The sequence below is a fragment of the Odocoileus virginianus genome, chromosome 31 (genome assembly GCF_023699985.2).
Source record: "Odocoileus virginianus isolate 20LAN1187 ecotype Illinois chromosome 31, Ovbor_1.2, whole genome shotgun sequence".
In the NCBI taxonomy this organism is placed as follows: Eukaryota; Metazoa; Chordata; class Mammalia; order Artiodactyla; family Cervidae; genus Odocoileus; species Odocoileus virginianus.
The window spans coordinates 42,708,337-42,732,318 of NC_069704.1; the positions used below are offsets into that span (position 1 = coordinate 42,708,337).

Genomic DNA, 23,982 nt, shown 5'->3' on the forward strand with positions numbered 1-23,982 from the left:
AGAGTGGGCATGGAGTTTGTAGGAAAGAGTGCATCCACAACAGGGGAAGTACTCAACAAGCAGGTGGACGGGAAGACTCAACCAGCAGAAGACCAGGAGTGCCCACCACCACACTGCTTACATAATGGACTTATGAATGGAGCAGTCGTGCAGCGGAGGTGGAAGCTATGCATGGATCCAGCAGCATGGACTCCTTCTCACCAAGCCTGAGAGTCACTATGCTTCCAGATGGCTGACTTGTCAGCAGCAAAGATTGATGCTTAGTCCCACATGTGGTACCATCCCTCAAACCCAACAGCCACTTGGTGAACTGATGACACTGGATTCCTTTCGGCTGGAAGAAGCAGTGATTCCAGACAGAGCTGCTTCATACATATTTGGCGTATTGCATTGCTGTTTTATCCCCAATCCATCTGCCAGCTCCATCACTTGAGGCCTTGTAGAACATCTGATGCTTTATAACAAATCCCTGTATCATTCCCTCAGACCAAAGGATACATTTCATAATAAAAGAGAGATGACACTGTGCATAGGACCCCCGAGGAGATGGGGTCTGAGCCTACATGGCCAGAAATGGCATTCAGAATCCCTCCACAGGATGGTCCGGTAAGGATGACTTACTGCCTCCATGAAATACCAGACTGCGGAGCTGGTGTGGCCATGCTGCTAACACCACTGGCATTGAGTGGGGGCTATAGCCACTACTTAAGAATCAAGATGCTCCCATCATCCCTACCACCACCAAAAGATGACCTACTGTCCCTGCTTCTTGACCTCACCAATCCTGAATCAAATCGGCAGCAGGTGCGTTTGTCTGACAATTTATGCTTTGGGCGGAGGAGCCCTAGCTCTGAAGGAGGTTGAAAAAACAATTGTGTGGTGTTTTCTAATTCTGTGGCAGAAATGGGGCTCTAATTCCCACCATGATTCAATAGCATGCAGAATTCTTTGAACATTGGAAGGAATATTAGATGCTAGACAACTGAAATAAATGACAAATATCTCACACATAATCTTCTTTTAACATTTTAACTTTTTTGATTTTTTAATTGGAGGATAATGCTTTACAATTGTGTTGGTTTCTTCCATATATCAACATGAATCAGCCGAAGATATACATATGTCCCCTCTCTCGAACCTTCTTCCCACTTCCCACACATCCCACCCCTCTAGATTGTCAGAGAGCCCCAGTTTGAGCTCCCTGAGTCACACAGAAAATTCCCACTGGCTATCTATCAACACATATCTTTTTTAAAACTCATGACCACTCAGTGTGTTATCTGTGATAAATCCACCAGAGTCTCAGTTTCCTCCTCTAAAACAGGGCTTCATGACCGGCTCCAGCTTTTGCAGGAAAGTGGTAGAAGGATCAAACTCAGTCTTCTGATTGCTAGCCCTGTGTTCATGGCATGGCACGCTGCTGCCTTTGCTTTAGGGATCCTACCTGGCCCAAATGGTACATTCCTGTCTACTATGCCCCTATTGCTCCAGCATGGAGCACACAACCAGGAACCCCGCAGATAAAAATCAATGACAGAGCACCCCCAGATCCCTGACAGTCACAGGAGAGCTGCTTTTAGTCTCTGATGGGCAGAGTACATAAACAGGGGTGTGGTCTTCTCTATGGGGTGCCTGGCTCCCTTGTTACTTCTGAAGGCTGTTTCCTGGCCAGTCATTATGGTCTCTGCAATGTGTTAAGTTCTGTGGCCAAAGGTTCATATAACCAGGAGTGTATTTATGGTAGTCGCTACTGTTTCTTAGGAAAATATTGATTTTCTAACAACAGAATGATTGTAGGGTCGTTAAATCAGACTAGACTATCATAAACTCTAGGATTAACCAAAGAGTAGGTCTACCTTTTCTTTTACTGTCGCGTGGGCAATTGGGGGTGGCTCTGTCCGCTGAAGACAAACAGAAGCACTGCATCTATTACCTGATTTGAACAAATTGCCATGGTTCCCCACCCCCGTCCCTGGATAAGTGATTAACCACGCTGCTTTTATGTTAAAGATTGACTAACAGACATGAGGGGGCTTCCCAAGTGGCTCAGTGATAAAGAATCTGCCTGCAATGCTGGAGACATGGGAAACTCGGGTTTGATTCCCGGGTCGGGAAGGTCCCTGGAGGAGGGCATGGCAACCCACACCAGGATTCTTGCCTGGAGGATCCCAAGGACAGGGGAGCCTAGAGGACTGCAGTCCACGGGGTCACAGAGTCGGACGTGACTGACGTGACCAAGCATGCATGCGCGCAACAGGCATGATGAAGGCTGCGATTATACAAAAGACCCAAGAGCTCCTAATGGAAGCCGCGCCCCCATTATGCAGGCTTCGAGTGGATTATGCTGGCAATGGGAGATGGCTCTTCAGTCCCTGCCCCGACCCGAGGATGTGTGGGCTCATTATCCGCCTGTTAAAGTCTTAGTTAGAAGATGCAGTCAGTGAGGTGAGGATTTCTTTTCTCCACCCCCCAACCCCCCGCCCTACCACCCCCGCTCCTTTTTGGGGAAGATCTCTATCTTTCTTCTTTATTGATTGCTTGCTTTCCATTTTATATCCTTTCTCCCTTGCCTGAAATGAGAAAAATGAGCCCTTGCCACGGGCTTTAAACTTTACACCCAGACAATATCTCCCCCTTATCTAATGCTGGGCAAGAACGTCAGCCCAGAGGACCCTGGGTAATGCTACAACAGATTATGTCATAAAATGGAGAGATAAGCAAAAGAACCAATCTAAAAGACGCAGCAAAATTTACCTTCCCACCACCCTCTGCTCCCCTTTTAGAAGAAGGCTTTAAATCAATCTCCCATTGCCATGAATTCTCTTTCTAAAATTTGATAACAAGTGCAATATTTTCCTTGGAGATTGGGTTCTAATAAGACGGGGGTTGGGGGTAGGGAGCAAGCAGGGTTTAGCAAAGTAATAAAATGCCATGATTGATCCCGGTCAGTGGGGTTGCTTGGAATTACCGCTGTTCTTGGCTGGTAAGCATAATCCAGCCAAGCCATAAATTGTGTTTCTTCCAGTAGACAGTCGCCTCTCCGTATTGATCCCGATTTGTCGTTCTATTCTGGTGTAATCGCTCCCTGTGATTAAGACTCCAGGATGGGAAGAAAGTCTGGCCAAGCCTGGCGTGTAAAAGGAATAACCAACCACAGGACCAGAGTACTCTGCTGCCTTGACGTTGGAAACTGAGGCTGGGGTGTAGGAGCTGAGGAGGTCTGGAGACTCAGAGTGCCCAGGGCCAGGCTGTGGGGTCAGGACCCTGGTTCAGTCAATCAGCCCCCTCCAAGGGCTCTGCTAGTCAATGCTCCCACTGGGCCTGCCCACATGTTTACAATTACAGTGAGATTTCTTAAACACAGGCAGGATATGAGTTCCCTAGACATATCAAACCCAGAGCATGAGGCTTCTCATCCTTATCACAGGCAAAAAAAAAAAAAAACTGAAGCAAGGACTGTGTCATACTCCAAGGTCACTAAGCAGAGCTATTCCCCACCCAATTACTTCACCCAGAAACAAAACCTTCCAGTCCAAACTGGATGGAGCCCAGCCTAAGAGAACACATGACATAACACTATAGTTAAGTCCCTAAGTCCCCAAATTTGGAATTTGGGTATCCTGGGTTACCCATGCTTGAAGTAGAAAAGCTTACAGCTACATTATTTATAGATTGGCCAGAATGCAAGCACATTCATTTATCTCCCTCACTGGCTGTGTGACTTTAAGCAAGTGGCCTAACCTCTCTGATCTTCAATCACCTCACTAGCAAGCTAAGAATAATAACATTATTTGCCCTATAAGGTTTTTATGAAGATTTCCATGAAATAACACAAGAAAGTATTTAACATAAAAAATAGCTACTATTATTACTATTGGTATTATTATTATTATTATTCCCAATCTTTGCTTGTGTGCAATCTGCAAGTTCCCCATAGATCTTTTAAATGCCTGCTACAGAGATATTTGGAAAACATCTAAGCAAAGAAGATTTTTACAATAGAAGGAAATGTACATTTTGATACCTTGGAGTGTCTTAGCCAAACCCAGAGAAACTAATTTGAAATAAGGTTATGTGCCTTTAAATAGGAGCTCAAATAGATCCTCGAGTGCTGCACTGTCAAAAGTCAGCTCAGCTTTATTTGGCTCCAGTCTTCTCAGAGATGGGAATGGGAATTCTTCACTCCATGAACTCGACAATATTGCAGTTAAATCATCTGTATGTGATCCGCTTGTCTGGTGGTGGGGCCGTTTGACTACCTGCTTTAAAGAAAATATTCCTCAAACCTAGAGTTATTTTCCCCTTCTTCTTTCCCTTTCTCCAACTCAGTGATTTAAAGGAGGTGGTGGTGGAGACTGAGGCTGTCAAGCCATCATGCCGTGTCAGGACAACCTCTCTGTCTATTACTCTCTTGCATTCTCCAGGCTGAGCTAAGGGGACTGCAGAGGAGTTGCTGTGTTCCTCCCCACCCAGCATCGAGGAGGAGGTCTCTGCTCTGAGTCTCAATCTCCCATTTTGACTTCTGCACCTTACCTATGGCCCCGGATCCTCCCCATCATCTAACTTTGCTCAGGAAAGGGTCTACCTTTAGCCCTAGGATAGGAAAGTGGAGGGTAGAATCAGACTATTGGAGTCTCAGACCTGACCTCTACACTTGTAAGCAGTAACACTTGGGGGAATCAACCTTTCTGTTCCTCGGGGTTCTCCTCTCTCAAATAGGGACAGTCATGCCCAGAGCTCCTATTCTGTAGGGCCGATGTGATGACCAGATATGTGTTTTAAATTACTGGAACATGGCAGACCTCAATGAAAGCTAGCTTGTGTGAACTATTTGAGGGCAATGATAGGAAGGAACATCAGACTTAGGCACATTAAGTAGAGAATAGGAGATAAGCAGTGGAGAGGAAATAGCACCCCACTCCAGGAATCTTGTCGGAGAATCCCATGGACAGAGGCACCTGGCAGGTTATAGTCCAGAGGGTTGCAAAGAGTTGGACACGACTGAGCGACTGAACACACACACACACACACACACACACACACACACACACACAGGAGGTAAGTAGAGGTGGTGAGCGGAGAAGTCTCTTTCAAAAATGTGGCTGTGAAAAAATAGCATGGTCACCGTTGGCCTCTCCGTGGGAATCCAAATTTTTTCATTTTTCTGACTTTTTTTCTTTTTTTGTCAGATGAATAATTTCTAAATATTTCTATAAAGGAAGAGAATTGGAGAAAATATTCCAATTGTGTTTCATCTTCTCTCAAAAGTATTGCAAATTGTGTGGCATTTTTCTTGCTACCTTGCCTAGATGGGGAGATTATGAGAACAAGATCATATAGAAAGCTTCAGAATTTTATGGGATGAAGACACTGGGTATAAAAATAAAGGCACCTTTCTACCTTTGTTTCTCCTCATCCTCCATCCTTAGGGATAAGTGTAGACATCATCTGGGGCACCATTCTCACATCTGGCTGCTCATCAGATCATTTGGGAAGTTGGTAAAATATAGATTCCTGTCTCCCTTCTGAAAATTTTTATTCAGTGCCTTTAAGGTAGCAACCAGAATTTAACATCATTCAAAAGCTGTCAATACCTTGGTGACAAAGCAGGACCGGGGACAGTACTGATATCTCTCATTTTAAATGGAACTTGGCAGAACCTCTGTCTCACAGAGTGTCCCCAGCTAAGCTGCAGGGGTCGGGCGAGCATAAGATTCACTCTCCAGATGGACTCTGCCTGGAGAAGAGAAGGGCAGGGCCCCTTTGCACAGTCTGTCCCAGGCATCCCATAAGACCATCAAGAAGCCTTTCCCCACATTCAGTTTCCCCCACACCACAAACACACTGAAATCAGTTATGGTGACCAGGCTGATGCCAAGAGCTGTGGATGTGGATTAACATTCCAGTTTCCCCCACACCACAAACACACTGAAATCAGTCATGGTGACCGGGCTGATGCCAAGAACTGTGGATGTGGATTAAGCAAAGACTGGCCTTGTTCTTCCAATTATTTGGCCCCCTGCCTCTCCTCCTCTTTCAGCAATCCCCTGAATTCCTCCCAGATCCTCCAGGCTGAGCCATGCGTTCAGTTGCTCAGTCATGGCCTACTCTTTGCAATCCTATGGACTGTAGCCCACCAGGCTCTCCTGTCCATTGGATTTTCCCAGCAATAATATGGGAGTGGGTTGCCTTTTCCTTCTCCATGTCTGAGCCATAGATCCCTCTGTTACAGAAATATAAAAATATGGACAGACTTTAATCACAGTAATGAACCTGAACAGTAATTTAAACAACTCCCAACAAACAGAAGGCCAGTTCCAGATATCTTCATTGGTAAATTCTACCAAATATTTAGAGAAGAGTTAACACCTATCCTTCTCAAACGAGTCTAAAAAACTGAAGAGGAAGGAATGCTTCCAAATTCATTCTATGATCTCAGCATCATCCTGACACCAAAACCAGAAAAAAGACATCACCAAAAGAAAAAAAAAAAAAATACAGACCAACATTACTGATGAACATAGATGCAAAAATCCATGGTTCCCAGAGCCTCCCTGATACTTGCCAGAGGGTGAGTTTCCCCTAGTCCTGCCACAGGGGATGCCAGGACATTGTGCTTGATAGAAGCTTTGATTTTGTTCCCCTGCAGAATCAGGGTGACCTCTTCCTGCTGGGCAGCCAAGCTCAGTCATCACTGAAGACTATCAAGAGAGGAAAAACAGAGTCCCTTCCCTCCAATGTGAAAGACAGCAGCAACCACCTTATCTGCTTGCTCAGCATCCTTGGTAAGGGCAATGGAGATGCTATAGATAGACAGACACCAGCCCAAACTAGGCATCGAGCTCATACGAGGCGTCAAGAGGAAAAGAGCAAAACCACTAATGCTCTGGACTCTATTCAGAATCAATCTGCCATAGGCATTTATCCCAGAGAAATGACTTTTGTTCACACAAAAGTTGTGTGAACATTATATCAGTGTCAATCTCCTGGTGATGAATATTTGTAGCGGCTTTGTTCACAATAGTCAAAACCTGGAAACAACCCAAATGTCCTTCAGTGTGTGAGTGATTACATACTCTGTGGTCCATCCAGCAGCACAGAATACTATGCAGCCATCAACAGGGATACATATGGATACAGGCAACATCTTGGATGCATCCCAAAGGAAATATGCTGCTTAAAAAGAAATCCAGTCCCCCCAAAACTATACACTGTATGATTCCATTTATATAACATTCTTTAAAGGACAAAATCATAGAAATGGAGATAGATTAGTAATAACCAAGGGCTGCTATAAGAAGACAACATGAGGGATCCTTGACATGATGGAAATTTTCTGTGTCTAAATTATAGTGTTGATCACACACATTTACCCACCAGTGAAACTATAAAACTGCACTGACCTAAATACATACACACACACACGTCCACATAAAATGGTGTAATATGAATTAGGTGGTTTAATTATATCAGTGTCAATCTCCTGGTGATGAAATTGCACTATAGCCATATAAGAGGTTATCACTGGGGATACTGGGTGAAGGGTATCCAGGAATGCTCTGTATTATTTCTTAAAACCACATTGTTATTGCCATTGTTGCTGCTTGGTTGTTAAGTCATGTCTCAGTCCTTCGTGACTCCATGGACTGTGGCCCACCAGACTCTTCTGTCCACGGGATTTCCCAGGCAAGAATACTAGAGTGGGTTGGCCATTTCCTTCTCCAGGGGATTTTCCCCACCCAGGGCTCGAACCTACATCTCCTGGATTGGCAGGCTGATTCTTTACCACCAGGCCACCAGAGAAGCCCATTGCATGCACACCCACAGTTATATAAAAAGTTAAAAAAAAACAAAAAAACAAATGCTCTATCTGGGACTTCCATGGCAGTCCAGTGGTTAAGACTACACACTTCCAATGCAGGGGGTAAGGGTTCAATCCTTGTTCAGGGAACCAAGATCCCACATGTCATGTGGCATGGATAATAATAATAAACTTAAAAGTCTTATTTAAAAAAAAAACTATATCACGCTTTTTTTTTGTTTTGATTTGTTTTCATTTATTTTTATTAGTTGGAGGCTAATTACTTTACAATATTGTAGTGGGTTTTGAATCAGCCATGGATTTACATGTATTCCCCATCCCGATCCCCCCTCCCACCTCCCTCTCTGCCCGATCCCTCTGAGTCTTCCCAGTGCACCATGTATCATGCTTAATCTGTTTCCCCTTTAAGGTGGGCTGGGGTTTCTTCCAAAGAATAGAATATGGAAAAAAAATTAGTAACATTTCAGTGAAGACACCACCTTTAACACATGGTCATCATCACTGTTATTAACAAAGTCCTGTTGATCACATACCCCTTGCTATGAGTGATGAAAAGGGTGTATTCCTCACCCAAATGCATAAGCCCAGTTTAATCATAAGAAAATATCAGACACGCTCAAACTGAAGGATATTCTGCAAAATCCCAATACTCTTTCATGACCTTGACATTTCTGAAACAAAGATAAAATGAGAAACTGTCACAGATCAGGAGAAAACAAGAAGACAAGATGGCTAGACACAAGGTGGTATCCCAAATTGGACCCTGAAATAGCAATAGGTCCTTAGTGGAAATACCGGTGAAATCTGAATACAGTGAATTGCTTAGTTAATATTAAAAGTACTGGACCAACATAATATAATGTTGTTCACCTTCCTGGGTTCACATAGATGTCTCCCACCCCTGTAGTGAAAAAATATACAAGATGAGTTATTTTCTGTCCCTTCCTGAGAGACCCTGATGCCAATTTAGCTGGGGCTTGCAACTGAGCAACTAACACTTCTTGCTTTTGCAATCTGTTAGATTCAAACTCAGCTAAGTGTGTGAAGAAGCCTGAGCTAACCTGCTAGATGATGATGAAAGGAAACATGACCCATTGATCCAGATCACCCTTGTCAACAGCCTGCTAGTCACCAGATTTGTGAGTGAGGCAATCCTAGATCATCCACCTGCTAGCCAACCCACCAACTGACCCCAGATATTTATAGAGAAGAACCATACATTGGATTGTGACCTGATTTACCAACTCACAAAAGTGTGAGCCAAAGAGGTGGTTGCTTTTGGGCATTTTTGAAAATTAACCAACATGTTCAGCCCTAGAGCTATATATCTCATTTTTATCTGTATCTACATATCATTGAAAAAGACTCTGATGCTAGGAAAGATTGAAGGCAGGAGGAGAAGGAGACAGCAGAGGATGAGATGGTTGGATGGCATCATTGATTCAATGGTTAGTCTGAGCAAACTCTAGGAGATAATGAAGGACAGGGAAGCCTGAAGTGTTGCCTGCCATGGGGCTGCAAATAGTCAACACAACTGAGTGACTGAACAACACCAGAAACATATCAAATATAAAGTTTAATATTATATTCATCATATCTTTCATTTATTTCCCAAAATAACCATATGAAGTTAGAATTATCATCTCTACAATACAGAAACATGAGGCTCAGAGAGGTTCAGTGACTGGCTTAAGACTGCACAGTGAGTAGCAATGCTAAGAGTTGATTCCAGGCCTTCTGAGGACAAGTCCAGTGTTTGACTTTTTAATGTTTCAATCCCTACTTATTTGCTATCTTATATTTTAACATACTTTTCATTAATATATCCTACGTCTCAAACTAGACAATGAGACTTTTTGATCTAGCTTGTATCTTAATCTTTTTCCCATCCTTTACAATATCTAGCACATGTTGACCTCAGCATATTATAATTAAATTGTATTAAATTAACCACTCAAGAGATTCTGATAGTCTCCTCTCTCTGCAACCTATCACAGTGCCTTGGCTGTGGTCATTCACTGTTTGGTGGAGATATTGATGCTGTCTGTAATGTATTCTGACCATGGAACTGCTGGGTGCAGAGAGGCCAGAGTGTGGCCATTTTTTAAAAAGATGAGGTTATTATTGGATCTCTCTCGTCTTTCATTTAAAAAAAAAAAAAAAGGAATGTGGCTAATTAGTTTGCATCTTTCTTTCCTTGGCCAGAGCAGTGCACTTCCACTGCAGGGGACACAGGTTCAATCCCTGGTTAGGAAAGTAAGATTCCCACACGCTGCATGACGCAGCCAAAAAGGGGGGAGGGGGGCGGGAAGAGGGATCATGTGTATTCAAAGCGAATTTGGGAAGAACAAAACATTTCAAACCAACGATTTCTCAATCTCTTTACCGTGCTAACAGTCAGTAATCAACCAAATTCTTCTAGCTAATTCTGAATTATATTTTCTATTAGACACATTGGCTTTTCTGGTTTGTTTGGAAAACCTCAGTGAAGGAAGGCTACTAGTTTTGTGCATTCAAGGACCTTGTCAACCTTTCTCACGTCTAATCATCCACACCGACCTCTGCCTTGAACACAGTAGGCACCCAGTTAGCTTTTTTAGTGTCTGTCGGACAATGAACTCAACCAGATGCACACACAGCCCCTCGTTTCTGGATCTCCTCCCCAGCTAGGTCATCAGACAGCATCACAGAGAGTCCCCGTGGTATTGGGCAGGTTCCCATTAGTAACCTGCTTTATATAAAGCAGTGCATATGTTTCAGTCCCAATCTCCCAATTCATCCCACGCCCCTTTCCCCACTCAGCGTCCATAGATTTCTTCTCTACATCTGTATCTCTATTTCTGCTCTGCAAATAGGTGCATCTGTACCATTTTTCTAGATTCCCCATATATGTGTTTTTTTAACTGCACTGAACTGTTGAAGTGAACTTCTCTAGGAAAGAGCAAAATCACCTACCTAGCAGAGGCCATTCCCCAGAAAGCAGTGCAACTTTAGCAGACTGCACTCGGTTCTAGAAACACAAGCTGCATCCCAAGAGGGCTGTGGCAAGGGAAGCCCTGAGGCCCTGGTCACAGATGAAGCAGAAGTTCCCTTTGAGATCCACTCCCCAACCCACCTCTGCCCCAGACCCGCATCAGGGGCTGTGACTGTGGGGAGAGGAGCTCCCGGAACAGAGTCCAATGGCTGGACGGTCGCCCGGGGCTGCCCTCTAAATCATCTCAGCCAATCTAGCACTTAATGTTCTCTGTTCCTCAAGAATGTTGCACGTCGGCGCTGCCCATGTATCTTTCAAGTTTTATCTTCAATATCTAATAAATCACCCATTAAATACCTCCCAACTAATGCACACGGCTGTTGTTCTCAGCTAGGCCTGGAAAGTGCACAAATCAGTTTTACTGCGTATTAGTCCTGGCCAGCGGGCTCTAAAAAAAAATAAGAGGGAAGCCAGAGTAAAGAAAGGCAGCTCTTCACAGCCATGTTGCAGCTGCTGGTATGGCCTGGAGGCCAGTGATAAAGGTGAGAAGGCAAGGTGTTGGCGCCAACACCTGATCACAGAATTCCTTCTTAATGCAGATGCCATGGATGTTCATCCTGCAGTGCACTGGCCTGTGGAACGAAGGCAGCCACTCAAGTACCTAAAGTGTGCTATTTTGCCCAAGCCAAAGGAAGGAGCTCTTTCCTGGGAAAAAAGGGGATTGGCCTGTGGTTCAAATTTTCACTGAGGGACTTCCCTGGTGATCCAGTGGTTAAGAATTCACCTTGCTTCTGATTTTTGCTTCATGTATCTTTGTTTCTTTGTTGTGAAGGTGAATAATGGTTTGTGATATCTGTCTTCTTTGTGAATTGTACCTTTCGTCATTAAAAATACTCATCTTTGTTCCATTTAAAATAAATAAATTCATTAAAAAAAAAAAGAATCAACCTCACAATCCAGCAGACACAGGTTTGACCCCTGGTGGGAGAACTGAGACCCCACAGTGGAGCTCAGATGCCGCAGCCAGAGCCTACGTACTGCAGTGAAAGACCCTGTGTGCCTCAGCCGAGACCTGATGCAGCCAAGAATAAATAAATAAAATAATTTCTAAAAAACAGAAAAACACTGGTTTGGAAAGAAACTATATTACTACAACCATAGAAACTGTTCAGTGGAGCTCATTGTATCTGTACAGGTAAAAGAGGAAGATAGCTATGAATGCCAGCAGCACAGAAGGGAACATTACCAGGTGAGAAAAGCAAGGCATAGAAGAGTACCCGAAGCAGTGTGGCCCTGTTTAGGATGTATAGACTGCACACGTACACACGCGCACTTACAGAAAAGCTCCAACGAATATACACTAAAATGTCAACCATAATTTTCTCTAGGGGGGTTGTGGGGAGTGTTAGTAAAGTCAGGTTTTCATTTTGACTCTAGTATCTGAGGTTTTCTTTTTGCAAAAAAAAAAAAAGTGTTCGCATGTTGTATCATTTTTAAAAAAATGAGGATTGAGACCTTTGCAATTATGTGATTTAAGTAGCTGAAGTGCATTCTCGAACTCATTTTCCCTTTTAGCATCGCTTGTGAAATCAGATATTGCTGTGGAAAGTCTATGTCATTGTTTAGTCACTCAGTCGTGTCTGACTCTTTGTGACCCCACAGACTGTAGCCCATGAGGCTCCTCTGTCCATGGGATTTCCCAGGCAAGAATACTGGAGTAGGTTACCATTTCCTTCTCCAGATCTTACTGACCCAGGTATCAAACCCACATCTCCTGCATTGGTAGTCAGAGTCTTTACCACTGAGCCACATGGAAGCCCATGGAAAGTCAATACCAGCCCAGAGAGCGCCCAAATGTTACTAACCGGCCTTGTGGGGAGCCCTCGTCCTGGACTGGGTGTGCCTGCCCCTGGACTGTATGATGTAGGAAGTGCCAAGTAGCCTGTAGCCTGCAAACATCTCCTCCACCAGCCCGCAGGTGTATTCAGAGTGCCCTCCATCATGTGAAATCATCAGTCCCACTGGGTCTCCATGAAAATGCACATGGCACCTGGAAGCTATGAAGAGGCAAACTCCTGGGAACCAGAATGGATTTCCATGCCATATTGCTGGAAAAGAAAACAGCAGAATTTTGGCTGCAAAACCCTTGCACAAAATCATGTGTGGCTTAAGAATCAATCTGTCAGAACAGAGCAATCATAGTAATTTTCAAACTGTGGTGATATATGATCCATGTTTGTACTGAGAAAAAATACAGACCGTGCTTTAGAACAGAGCTGGCCTATAACATTGAGACTCTGGACACTTATATGGCACTAGTGGTAAAGAACCCATCTGCCAATGAGGAGACATAAGAGACCAGGGTTCGATCCCTGGGTCAAGAAGATTCCCTGCAGGAGGGCATGGCAACCCACTCTAGTATTCTTGTCTGAGAATCCCATGAACAGAGGAGCATGGCAGGCTACAGTCCATAGGGTCACAAAGAGTCAGACACGACTGAAGAGACTTAGCGGTCATGCACACACACACACACACACACACACACACACACACACACATATATTTCTTCCCTGAAGTAAAGCTATATATATGGAATTGTAAAGCAATATGTCACTTTTTGAGATGTCGTTGATTCAAAAGAAGGGAGGACATGTACAATGGGGAGAGATGAGATGTGTCAGCCGAAAGTGAGAAGACTTCTTCAAATTAGTCTCAAGTAACATTTATTCAGCAGGTGTTATGCAACAAGCTCTGTGCTAATCACTGTCATGGATGTATTGTACTAAGTTTCTTCATCTCTAAACTCAACAAAAAGACTTTCAGAGCACAAATACTTCAGGTATCTCACAGGCGTTGTGCCCAGAGGCACAGAGAAGGGAAATAAAAGTTACAGACCCAGAAATCTGCCAAGATTAGGTTCAGAGATGAATTTAGATTCAGGGATGAATTTTTAACCCCAAAAGGGGGGAAATGCATCCCAATGTATCCATTAAGGTTTAGTTCAGCAGCAGTGGGAGACTTGGGAAATAGCACTATAACTGGGATAGAAATGTGTCTTTCTTCCAGGAAAAGAATTCCTGAGACATCCTGCAGATGCTCTGTGGTCATCAGACACCCAGGTTTCTCCAGGCTCTTTACTCACCGTCCCTAGATATGGCCCCATCTTAGTGGCTCAGGGGTGCTGCCTGATGTCATGTCACCAGCATCAGGATGAAGAGAGAAGGAAGGAACCTCTCAAGAAGGTCCACACAACACATAAATTTCCAACCATTTGGCCAGAACTTAGTCGCATCACTGCACCTGGCTGCCAGGAGGCTGAAGACTGCAGTTTTTGTGTTTTCTAGCTATTTCTTACTAAAAACGTGTGTAGCTAAAAACCAGAGTCCTGTTATTTGTGTTGTTGTTCAGTCGCTCAATTGGGTCCAACTCTTTGCAACCCTATGGACTATACAGCACGCCAGGCTTCCCTGTCCTTCACTGTCTCCTGGAGTTTGCTCAAACTCATGTCCATTGAGTTGGTGATGCCATCCAACCATCTCATCCTCTGTTGCCCCTTCTCCTCTTGCCCTCAATCTTTCCCAGCATCAAAGTTTTCCCCAATAAATTGGCTCATCACATCAGGAAGCCAAAGTATCAGAGCTTCAGCTTCAGCACCAGTCCTTCCAATGAATATTCAGGGTTGATTTCCTTTAGAATTGACTAGTTTGATCTCCTTGCTATCCAATGGACTCTCAGGAGTCTTCTCCAGGACCACAGTTCAAAAGTATCAGTTCCTTGGTACTCAGCCTTCTTTATGATCCAACTCTCACACCCATACATGACTACTGGAAAAACCATAGTTTTGACTAGACAGACCTTTGCCAGCAAAGTGATGCCTCTGTTTTTTATTATGCCATCTAGGTTTGTCATAATTTTCTTCCAAGGAGCATCTTTTAATTTCATGGTTGCAGTCACCACCTGCAGTGATTTTAGAGTCCAAGAAAATAAAGTCTGTTACTGTTTCCATTGTTTCCTTATCTATTTGCCATGAAATGATGGGACTGGATGCCATGAACTTAATTTTTTGAGTGTTGATTTTTAAGCCAGCTTTTAAACTCTCCTCTTTCATCTTCACCAAGAGGCTCTCTAGTTCCTCTTTGTTTTCTGTTATTTGTGAGTGAAATTAAATATTTGGTAAATAAAATGGCAGACTCAGCCATATCTAGTGACCAGGAACTGAGAGAAATACTTTAACCTGGTACAGAAAAGATGCTTAAATATTGTACATTGATATGAACTGAAATGAATTGTTAAGAGAAATAAATGGATATGGCGAATGGTTCCCCAAAAAGATGACTTATATGTGTGAAATACAAGGCCAGTATCTTGAGGCATGAAGAAGTAATACATTCAAAGATGGAACTAACTGCAAACCATCCATTTGAGGTCTGCATTGCTTTGGATTCTGTCGTCATGGGCTTTCCATGGAAATATTGGGTTTCATAACTAGATGGGAGTCTACTCGATATCAGGAATGATATCTTTAACAATCTTGGCTGGGATTTTCAACATCTTGGAAAATACCTATTATAAAATGCCCGCTCTTCTCTCAGTGATTAAGCTTGGGTGTAAATAAAGCCTCACACACTTCACACTTCAATAGTGTCAGGACCCTGGAAAATTCCCCAGTCATCACCTCCTGTCTCCTTCGTTCATCACTAGATGGACATCTAGGTGTTCATCAAGATACCATGAATCAGGGACCTCATCCAGGTTTATCATTAGATGTTAGATGTCCCCAGCATCTAACACAGTGCTGGGTACCCAATAAATAACTTAGAATGAATAAGTGAATCTATTCTTTTAGCTAGCAGCAAATGAATCCTCCAAAATTCTGTGTTTATTACTATTAGTCCACTGGAGAGGAGCTAACTGACTCTCTATTTTGCAAATAGAACCTAAACTCCTGCTACTCACTCTTGGAGTGCCTGCTGACAAACTTCCTTGTCCCCATCCATCTCTAATACCTACCACTTCCAGCAGTATGTTCCCCTCCCATACCATGTTGAGTGCAGAGCCTAGAATTTATTCCTGACTCTTTATTTTCCTTGTCCACAAATCCCCTCCAGTCTGAGGCCAAGCACAAGACAATTTTGCACACTTTTCCATCCATGTGTGTTTAGTCACTCAGTCATACAACTTTTCTTCATTTCATTGAAATCAGAATGTTTCTCATTTACATTGCTCTTAGAGGTTGCAAAAAGCCTCTTTCCATTTAATATTCCATTAGGTTGTTTCCAAATTCTAGCTCCATTCTACAAGAGATCCTTGGAGAAGTTCTTTGTTTCACTCTACATCAGGCATCCAGAAGTAACAGGACTGACTCCAGCCTTGGTCATTCAATTCCAGGACCCATGTCTTTCTACAGGACTGTAAAGCTCCTCATGCCAGTGGGTGTCCTGGGCACATTGCTCCACAATCTTCCTGTCCTGTCTTGCAGCCCATACCACAGAACTATTCTCTCCTTGTTTCCCATGTTCCTATGAGCACACACATAGCTGGCTTTCCTCTTTCTCCCTTCCTGCTTTCTCATCATCACCCACAGTGAATAATGCTGTTGAATACATAGGACCTGACCTACATTGCTTATTGGATTATAAAATTACAATGGCAACTGCAAAGATGAGGGGTCATATTTTTCTTTACAAGCCTGGAAGGGCACTATGGGAAGCTGTCTTGAGTTAAGTGCAGCAGAAGTAGAGAAGGGGTCTGGGAACCCGGACAGGACAACCTTAGAAAGTTGTGTCTTCCCCCAGGGTGTCCATTTCTCAGTCTGCAAACAAGGTGGTTGAGTTAAAAACCCCTAGTCCATCTTTCAATTAAAAGATGCCCGCTGTTTTTGACTTATGCTTCCATTGGTTTCATGCCCCGCCCCCCTAACCAGTGGACACTGCCTAATCAAACTCACTATTCTGCCCAGAATATACTCCACCCTGTCCCTGCATCTCCAAGAATCGAGACAGGCACTCATTTCCCGACTCCACCAACCTGTTTCACAAAACACTTCGCTGGCCAGGCCCTATGAGGTGCCATCAAACCCCCAGCTCACAAGCCAGCCAGCCCCCTGAGAGCAGGCTCCGAGGTGCACCCAGGTTCTCAGGGCTGTACCATTTGCAAGTGCTGCCACCTCCTGGACTTCTTTCTCTGGGCACTCCAGCTGGAGAGCCTGTCCAGCTCCACGAGCTCCCTGGGACCAGTGATGCATCACGGTTAAGTGCATTTGCTTGTTATTTACACTATTGTCCCCAGGACCCCATCTATTACCTAGAGCCCTCTTTCTGATGTAATTGAGATTTTTTTTAAACTTAGATGCATGAGAGTCCCATGTCTAATCACTCACCCTGCATGCCCAGGCTCTAGGCTCCAAGCCAAGGTTCTGCAAAGATAATAAATACCAGACACTGAAACTAGCCCATCAGGCCCTGTTCTTGAAAGGCTGCAGCTTAGACCTGGCAGGAGGAGACTCTGGTCTCATCCTGGAACTGAGGCTTGGGCAGCTTCCACTATTTACTTCTGCTGGAAACCCACTGAGAGGGAAGCAACAGGGGGTAGCTTCATCCATCCACAGCTGCCTCTAGCCCTGCCCTGATTAAATCTGTAACCACCTTCTTACCCAGGGAGGCTCTGACCTAGATACTTAAAAGTGTGGGTAGTACAAAATAACAATCATAGAATATTAAAATCTCATCATGTTAGAGATAGAAGGACTGGTAGAGATCATCTGAGTTCACAGAACACAGGTGAAAAATCCCCTAAGAGGTAACTTTTCAAGTTCGATCAGCCAGTTATTGGTTAAGCTGTAGTAAGAGCTGGGATTGCCTGATAGAAGCCCAGGTATCTTGCCCATCACTCAATTATAACTCACTTATTTAAAAAAAGGCATAGCAGAAGAGCATGACAATTGGTGGGAAAAAAAAGTCCGGGAATCTTAATTTTATCAAGTGATTTGATGCTCACTAAGCTTCTTTTCCACAAATGTAAAATGTGTATGATATGATCTTGCATATAAGTTTTCCTAAATAAAATAACAAATATGTAGCACTTAGCACAACACTTTTTGCATAGTAAATGCTGACTATATATGACTATTTATGTTAGCCTTTATTATTTATTTATACTATTAAAAATTCTGCCCAGCTATTTAGACAACAACAACAGGCCAGTGTCTCAAAAATAATGATCATTTAGAAAAAAAGGACGGGCTTCCATAATTATATGAATATAGGGTAGAAGCTACAAGCATCCACATGTTGCAATTACCAAAAAAGGTCACATCTCCTCCCAGGTAACATAAAACTATAGTGCAAACTCAGGTGCCAGTTCTGGCTCAACACTTGTGGATTCAACAGCAAAGCTGAAAGTCTGTATTCACTCATCATTAATTTCCTGAGCAGATTCTGAGAAAGCAAGAAAACACACCTAGTTAACAAAAGATTGCATAGCATTTATTACATGCCAAGCACTGCTATGCCTTTCTTTGGGACTGGAATGAAAACTGACCTTTTCCAATCCTGTGGCCACTGCTGAGTTTTCTGAATTTGCTGGCATATTGAGTGCAGCACTTTTACAGCATCAGTTCACTGATTCTTAAAATGTCAACATTCACTCTTGCCAGTTACTTCCAATTTGCCTTGATTCATGGACCTAACATTTCAGGTTCCTGTGCAATATTGTTCTTTACAGTATCAATTTTACTTCCATCACCAGTCACACCCACAGCTGGGTGTTGCTTTTGCTTTGGCTCCGTCTCTTCATTCTTTCTGGAGTTATTTCTCCACTGATCTCCAGGAGCATATTGGGCACCTACAACTGGGGAGTTCATCTTTCAGTGTCCTCTCTTTTTGCCTTTTCATACTGTTCATGCGGTTCTCAAGGCAAGAATACTGAAGTGGTTTGCCATTCCTTTCTCCAGTGGACCACATTTTGTCAGAATTCTCCACAATGACCCATCTGTCTTGGGTGGCCCTACACAGCATGGTTCACAGTTTCATTGAGTTAGACAAGGCTGTGGTCCATGGGATTAGATTGGTTAGTTTTCTGTGGTTGTGGTTTTCAGTCTGCCTGCCTTCTGATGGAGAAGGATAAGAGGCTTATGGAAGCTTCCTGATTGGAGAGACTAACTGAGGGGGAATCTGGGTCTTGTTCTGATGGGTGGGGCCATGCTCAGTAAATCTGTTGATGGGTGGATCTGTGTTCCCTCCCTGCTATTTACCTGGGGCCAAACTATGGTGGAAGTAATGAAGATAACGGTGACCTCCTTCAAAAGATCCCATGCATGTACAGCTACACTCAGTGCCCCCAACCCTGCAGCAGGCCACCCCCAACCCAAGCCTCTGCTGGAGACTGGTTTTAGAAAAGGCAGAGGAACCAGAGATCAAATTGCCAACATCTGCTAGATCATCGAAAAAGCAAGAGAGTGCCAAAAAAAAAATCTACTTCTACTTTATTGACTATGCCAAATCCTTTGACTGTGTGGATCACAATAAACTGTGGAAAATTCTGAAAGAGATAAGGATACCAGACCACCTCACCTGCCCCATGAGAGATCTGTATGCAGGTCAGGCACCAACAGTTAGAACTGGACATGGAACAACAGACTGGTTCCAAATAGGAAAAGGAGTACGTCAAGGCTGTATATTGTCACCCTGCTTATTTAACTACTATGCAGAGTACATCATGAGAAACTCTGGGCTGGAAGAAGAACAAGCCGGAATCAAGACTGGGGGGGGAGAAATATCAATGACCTCAGATATGCAGATGACACCACCCTTATGGCAGAAAGTGAAAAAGAACTGGAGTCTCTTGATGAAAGAGGAGAGTGAAAAAGTTGGCTTAAAACTCAACATTAAGAAAACTAAGATCATGGCACCTGGTCCTATCACTTCATGGCAAATAGATGTGGCAACAGTGGAAACAGTGGCAGACTTTATTTTTGGGGGGGCTCCAGAATCACTGCAGATGGTGACTGCAGCCATGAAATTAAAAGATGCTTACTCCTTGGAAGGAAAGTTATGACCAATGTAGACAACATATTAAAAAGAAGAGACACGATTTTGTCAACAAATGTCCATCTAGTCAAAGCTATGGTTTTTCCAGTAGTCATGTATGGATGTGAGAGTCAGACTATAAAGAAAGCTGAGTGCCGAAGAATTGATGTTTTGGAACTGTGGTGTTGGAGAAGAGTCTTGAGAGTCCCTTGGACACCAAGGAGGTCAAACCAGTCAATCCTAAAGGAAATCAGTCCTGAATATTCATTGGAAGGACTGATATGAAACTGAAACTACAATACTTTGGCCATCTGATGGGAAGAGCTGACTCATTGGAAAAGACCCTGATGCTGGGAAAGATTGAAGGCAGGAGGAGAAAGGGATGACAGAGGATGAGATGGTTGGATGGCATCACCGACTCAATGGACATGAGCTTGAGTAGACTCCGGAATTCGGTGATGGCCAGGGAGGCCTGGTGTGCTGCCGTCCATGGGGTCGCAAAGAGTCAGACACAACTGAGCGACTGAACTGAACTGAGGCACTACTCTAAATGTTTTACAAAAATTAACTGAATTAACCAACTAAATTCAATGAGAAAAGTAAAGCAATAAGAAGAGAACGTCCATGATATCTACACATTCACCAGCACACACCCACTCTGCCTTCTTTCCTGTCACTGTACATAGGCCATCTGTGCTTCCGACTAAGGCTGTTCCTTCCCTTGTGCACTGGATCCCATCCCCTCTTAGGTTTCCACAGTCATTCAAGCCTCCCCTCTCTCCTTTATTTCATTGGATCATACTAGATCATTCAAAGCAGCATAAATTTATGCCATTTTCCCTCCTATTCAAACACAAAACAAACAAGATGTACAGATGGGGTTTCGCTGGCGGTACAGTGGGTGAGAATCTTCCTGCCAAAGGAGGGGAGACAGGTTCCACCCCCAGTCCAGAAGATTCCATGTGTCACGCAGAGCAACTAAGCCCATGCCACAGCCACTGAGCCTGGGCTCTAGAGACTGAGAGCCACAGCTACCGAAGCCTATATGCCTCGACAAGAGAAGCCACGGCAAGGAGGAGCCTGCCCACTGCTGTGAAGCATGGCCCCCACATGACTCACCTAGAGAAAGCCCATGGGCAGCACCGAAAACCCAGAGCAGCCATAAATCAACATGCAAATAAATAACCAGAAACAAACAGACAAGAACAGAAGCACAAATGAATCTCTCTACTCCACTTACCTCCAATTTTTGCTTCTTTTCCCTCCTCTGAACAAAATTCTCTGAAAGAGTTCCCTGTATTCACTGCCCCCAGTTTCCCTTCTCAATGCACTCCAACCAGTTTTCACTCCCAAAGTTCCACCACAACTGCTCATCAGGGCCACCAGGGATCTATTAACTGCAAGGTCAATCTCAGTCTGAATCTTACTGGATCTATAAGCAATAGTTGAAACAACAGACCACTCTAATTGGAACACTGCCTTCTTCCTGGTTTCAGGGAACCACATGTACCTGGTTTTCCTCGTATCTCTCTGACTGCTCCTCTTCAGACTGTTTGCTGATTTTTCATCATCACTTCAGATGCTAAATGTTGATGATCTGAATCAATTCAATGGCTTAAGCATCACTAATAAACTAGTGCTTCCAAATCCATATGTTCATCAATGACCTCTCTCTGACCTCCAGATTCATCTAATAGCCTTAAATATCTACCTCTAACATGTTCAAAAATTAAATTTCTAAAAATTGTTCTCTCTTACCCCACATATGATCTATCAGCAGACTTTGCTAGCTCTAACTTCATTTAGTTGATTTTCATCTAACTCAGAGTCAAAATATTTCACTATGATACACATAGTTCCACAAGAAAAGCTGTTTGAACTAGTAAGTAAATTGAACAAGGGTGCCATATCAAGATCAAAGTACTTTGAAAGTCAATTGTTTTTCTGTATGTCAGCAATGAACAATTAGAACATAATTTTAATACTATTTACAATAGCATCAAAAACTATGGGATGCATAGGAGTAAGTTTAATAAAATATATACACTGAAAACAGCATTTGTGAGAAGAAATAAAAGTGAAAGTGAAAGTGAATTCGCTTAGTCGTTTCCAACTCTTTGCGACCCTGTGGACTGTAGCCTACCAGGCTCCTCCATCCATGGGGTTTTCCAGGCAAGAGTACTGAAATGGATTGCCATTTCCTTCTCCAGGGGATCTTCCCAACCCAGGGATTGAACCCAGGCCTCCCGCATTGCAGGCAGACTCTTTACCGTCTGAGCCACCATGGTGCTAAAGGTGATTTAAATAAATGAAGAGGTATACTATATTCATGGTTTGGGAAACTCGATATTGTTAATTCTCTCCTAAACTGAGCTATATAATCACTGCAACTTCAGTTAAAAGCTGAGAAACCTTTTTGATAGAAATTAACAAGTTCCAAAGAACCTGGAATAGTAAAACAACTTTAGAAAGAATAAATAAAGTTGAAAGATTTAAACTACTGTATTTGGACGCGGCCCCTGGGGACCTGTTGCCGCCGTAGCTCCCATTCTTAAAAAACCTCAGCTCGCAGAGGGTCGAAGAGCTGGAACATGAATCTCCAGTACCTAAAGGATCGCCACGACTCGAGCAGCAATGGGAACCCGCGCCTGCCTCACCTCTCCTCCGCCGGGCAGCATCTCTACAGCCCCGCGCTGCCCCTCTCCCATACCGGAGTCACCAAATACCAGCCGCCCCCCTACTTTCCGCCTCCCTACCAGCAGCTGGCTTCCTCTCAGTCGGCCGACCCCTACTCGGGGGGCCTACTTGGAGAGGCGTACGCCGCTGCCATCAATCCTTTGCACCAGCCCGCGCCCACCGGCAGCCAGCAGCAGGCCTGGCCGGGCTGCCAGAGCCAGGAGGGGACCACCCTGCGCTCGCACCACGGGCGCTCGGCCGGCCTGTTGCCCCATCTCTCCGGACTGGACGGCGGCGCCGTGAGCGCACGCAGGGAGGCCTACCGACGCTCGGACCTGCTCCTGCCCCACTCGCACGCCCTGGACGCCGCGGGCCTGGCCGAGAACCTGGGGCTCCACGACATGGCACACCCGATGGAGGAGGTGCAGAATGTGGACGACCAGCACCTACTTCTGCATGATCAGACAGTTATTCGCAAAGGTCCTATTTCCATGACCAAGAACCCCCTGAGTCTCCCTTGTCAGAAGGAGCTGGTGGGGGCTGTGATGAATCCCAGCAAGGTCTTCTGCTCAGTCCCTGGAAGACTGTCCCTCCTCAGCTCTACATCTAAATACAAAGTGACAGTTGCTGAAGTCCAGAGGCGGCTGTCCCCGCCTGAGTGCTTAAATGCCTCATTACTGGGAGGTGTTCTCAGAAGAGCCAAGTCTAAAAATGGTGGCCGGTCCTTGCGGGAGAAGTTGGATAGGATTGGGTTGAATCTTCCAGCCGGGAGACGGAAAGCGGCTCACGTCACCCTCCTGACGTCTCCTGTGGAAGGTGAGGCAGTTCATTTGGCCCGGGACTTTGCCTATGTCTGTGAAGCAGAATTTCCTAGTAAGTCTGTGGCTGAGTATTTAACCAGACCTCATCTCGGTGGGCGGAATGAGACAGCAACTAGGAAGAACATGCTGCTGGCCGCACAGCAAGTGTGTAAAGAATTTACTGATCTTCTCAATCAAGACCGAACTCCCAACGGGAACAACCGGCCCACCCCAGGCCTGGAGACCAACATTCAGAGCTGCTTGTCTCATCTCAGCCTGATTACCCACGGGTTTGGCAGCCAGGCCATCTGTGCTGCAGTGTCTGCGTGCAGAACTACATAAAAGAGGCCCTGATGGTCACAGACAAATCCTGCATGAATCCTGGAGGCCAGAGTCCAGCCGATTCCAGCAAAACCCTGGAGAAGTTGGAGAGGCACAGGAAGTAAAATGAGGGGGTGGTGGACCAAGGGCCGAAGAGTTTGGAAGGAAAAGGACTCCCAGATCATCTCGACCAGGACAGACTGGGCACCCCACTTACCTGGGGGGGGGGGGGCAGCGTTGTTACCCACCTTCCCATGAGAGAGGGCCTCCGTCGATTTCCAGCTCTTCACGTGCCCTCCTGGATTCCTTAGTGTTTAGGGAGTGCTGAAGCGTCTCCTTAACTCTGGACGAGATGTTGGAAGT

The 23,982-nt window shown here is 44.5% G+C and overlaps 1 pseudogene; it reads left to right on the plus strand.

Moving 5' to 3' along the window:
* Positions 1-22,413: 22,413 nt before the first annotated feature.
* LOC110151177 (transcription factor AP-2 gamma pseudogene) lies at positions 22,414-23,744 on the plus strand (annotated as a pseudogene).
* The last annotated feature ends 238 nt before the right edge of the window (positions 23,745-23,982 follow it).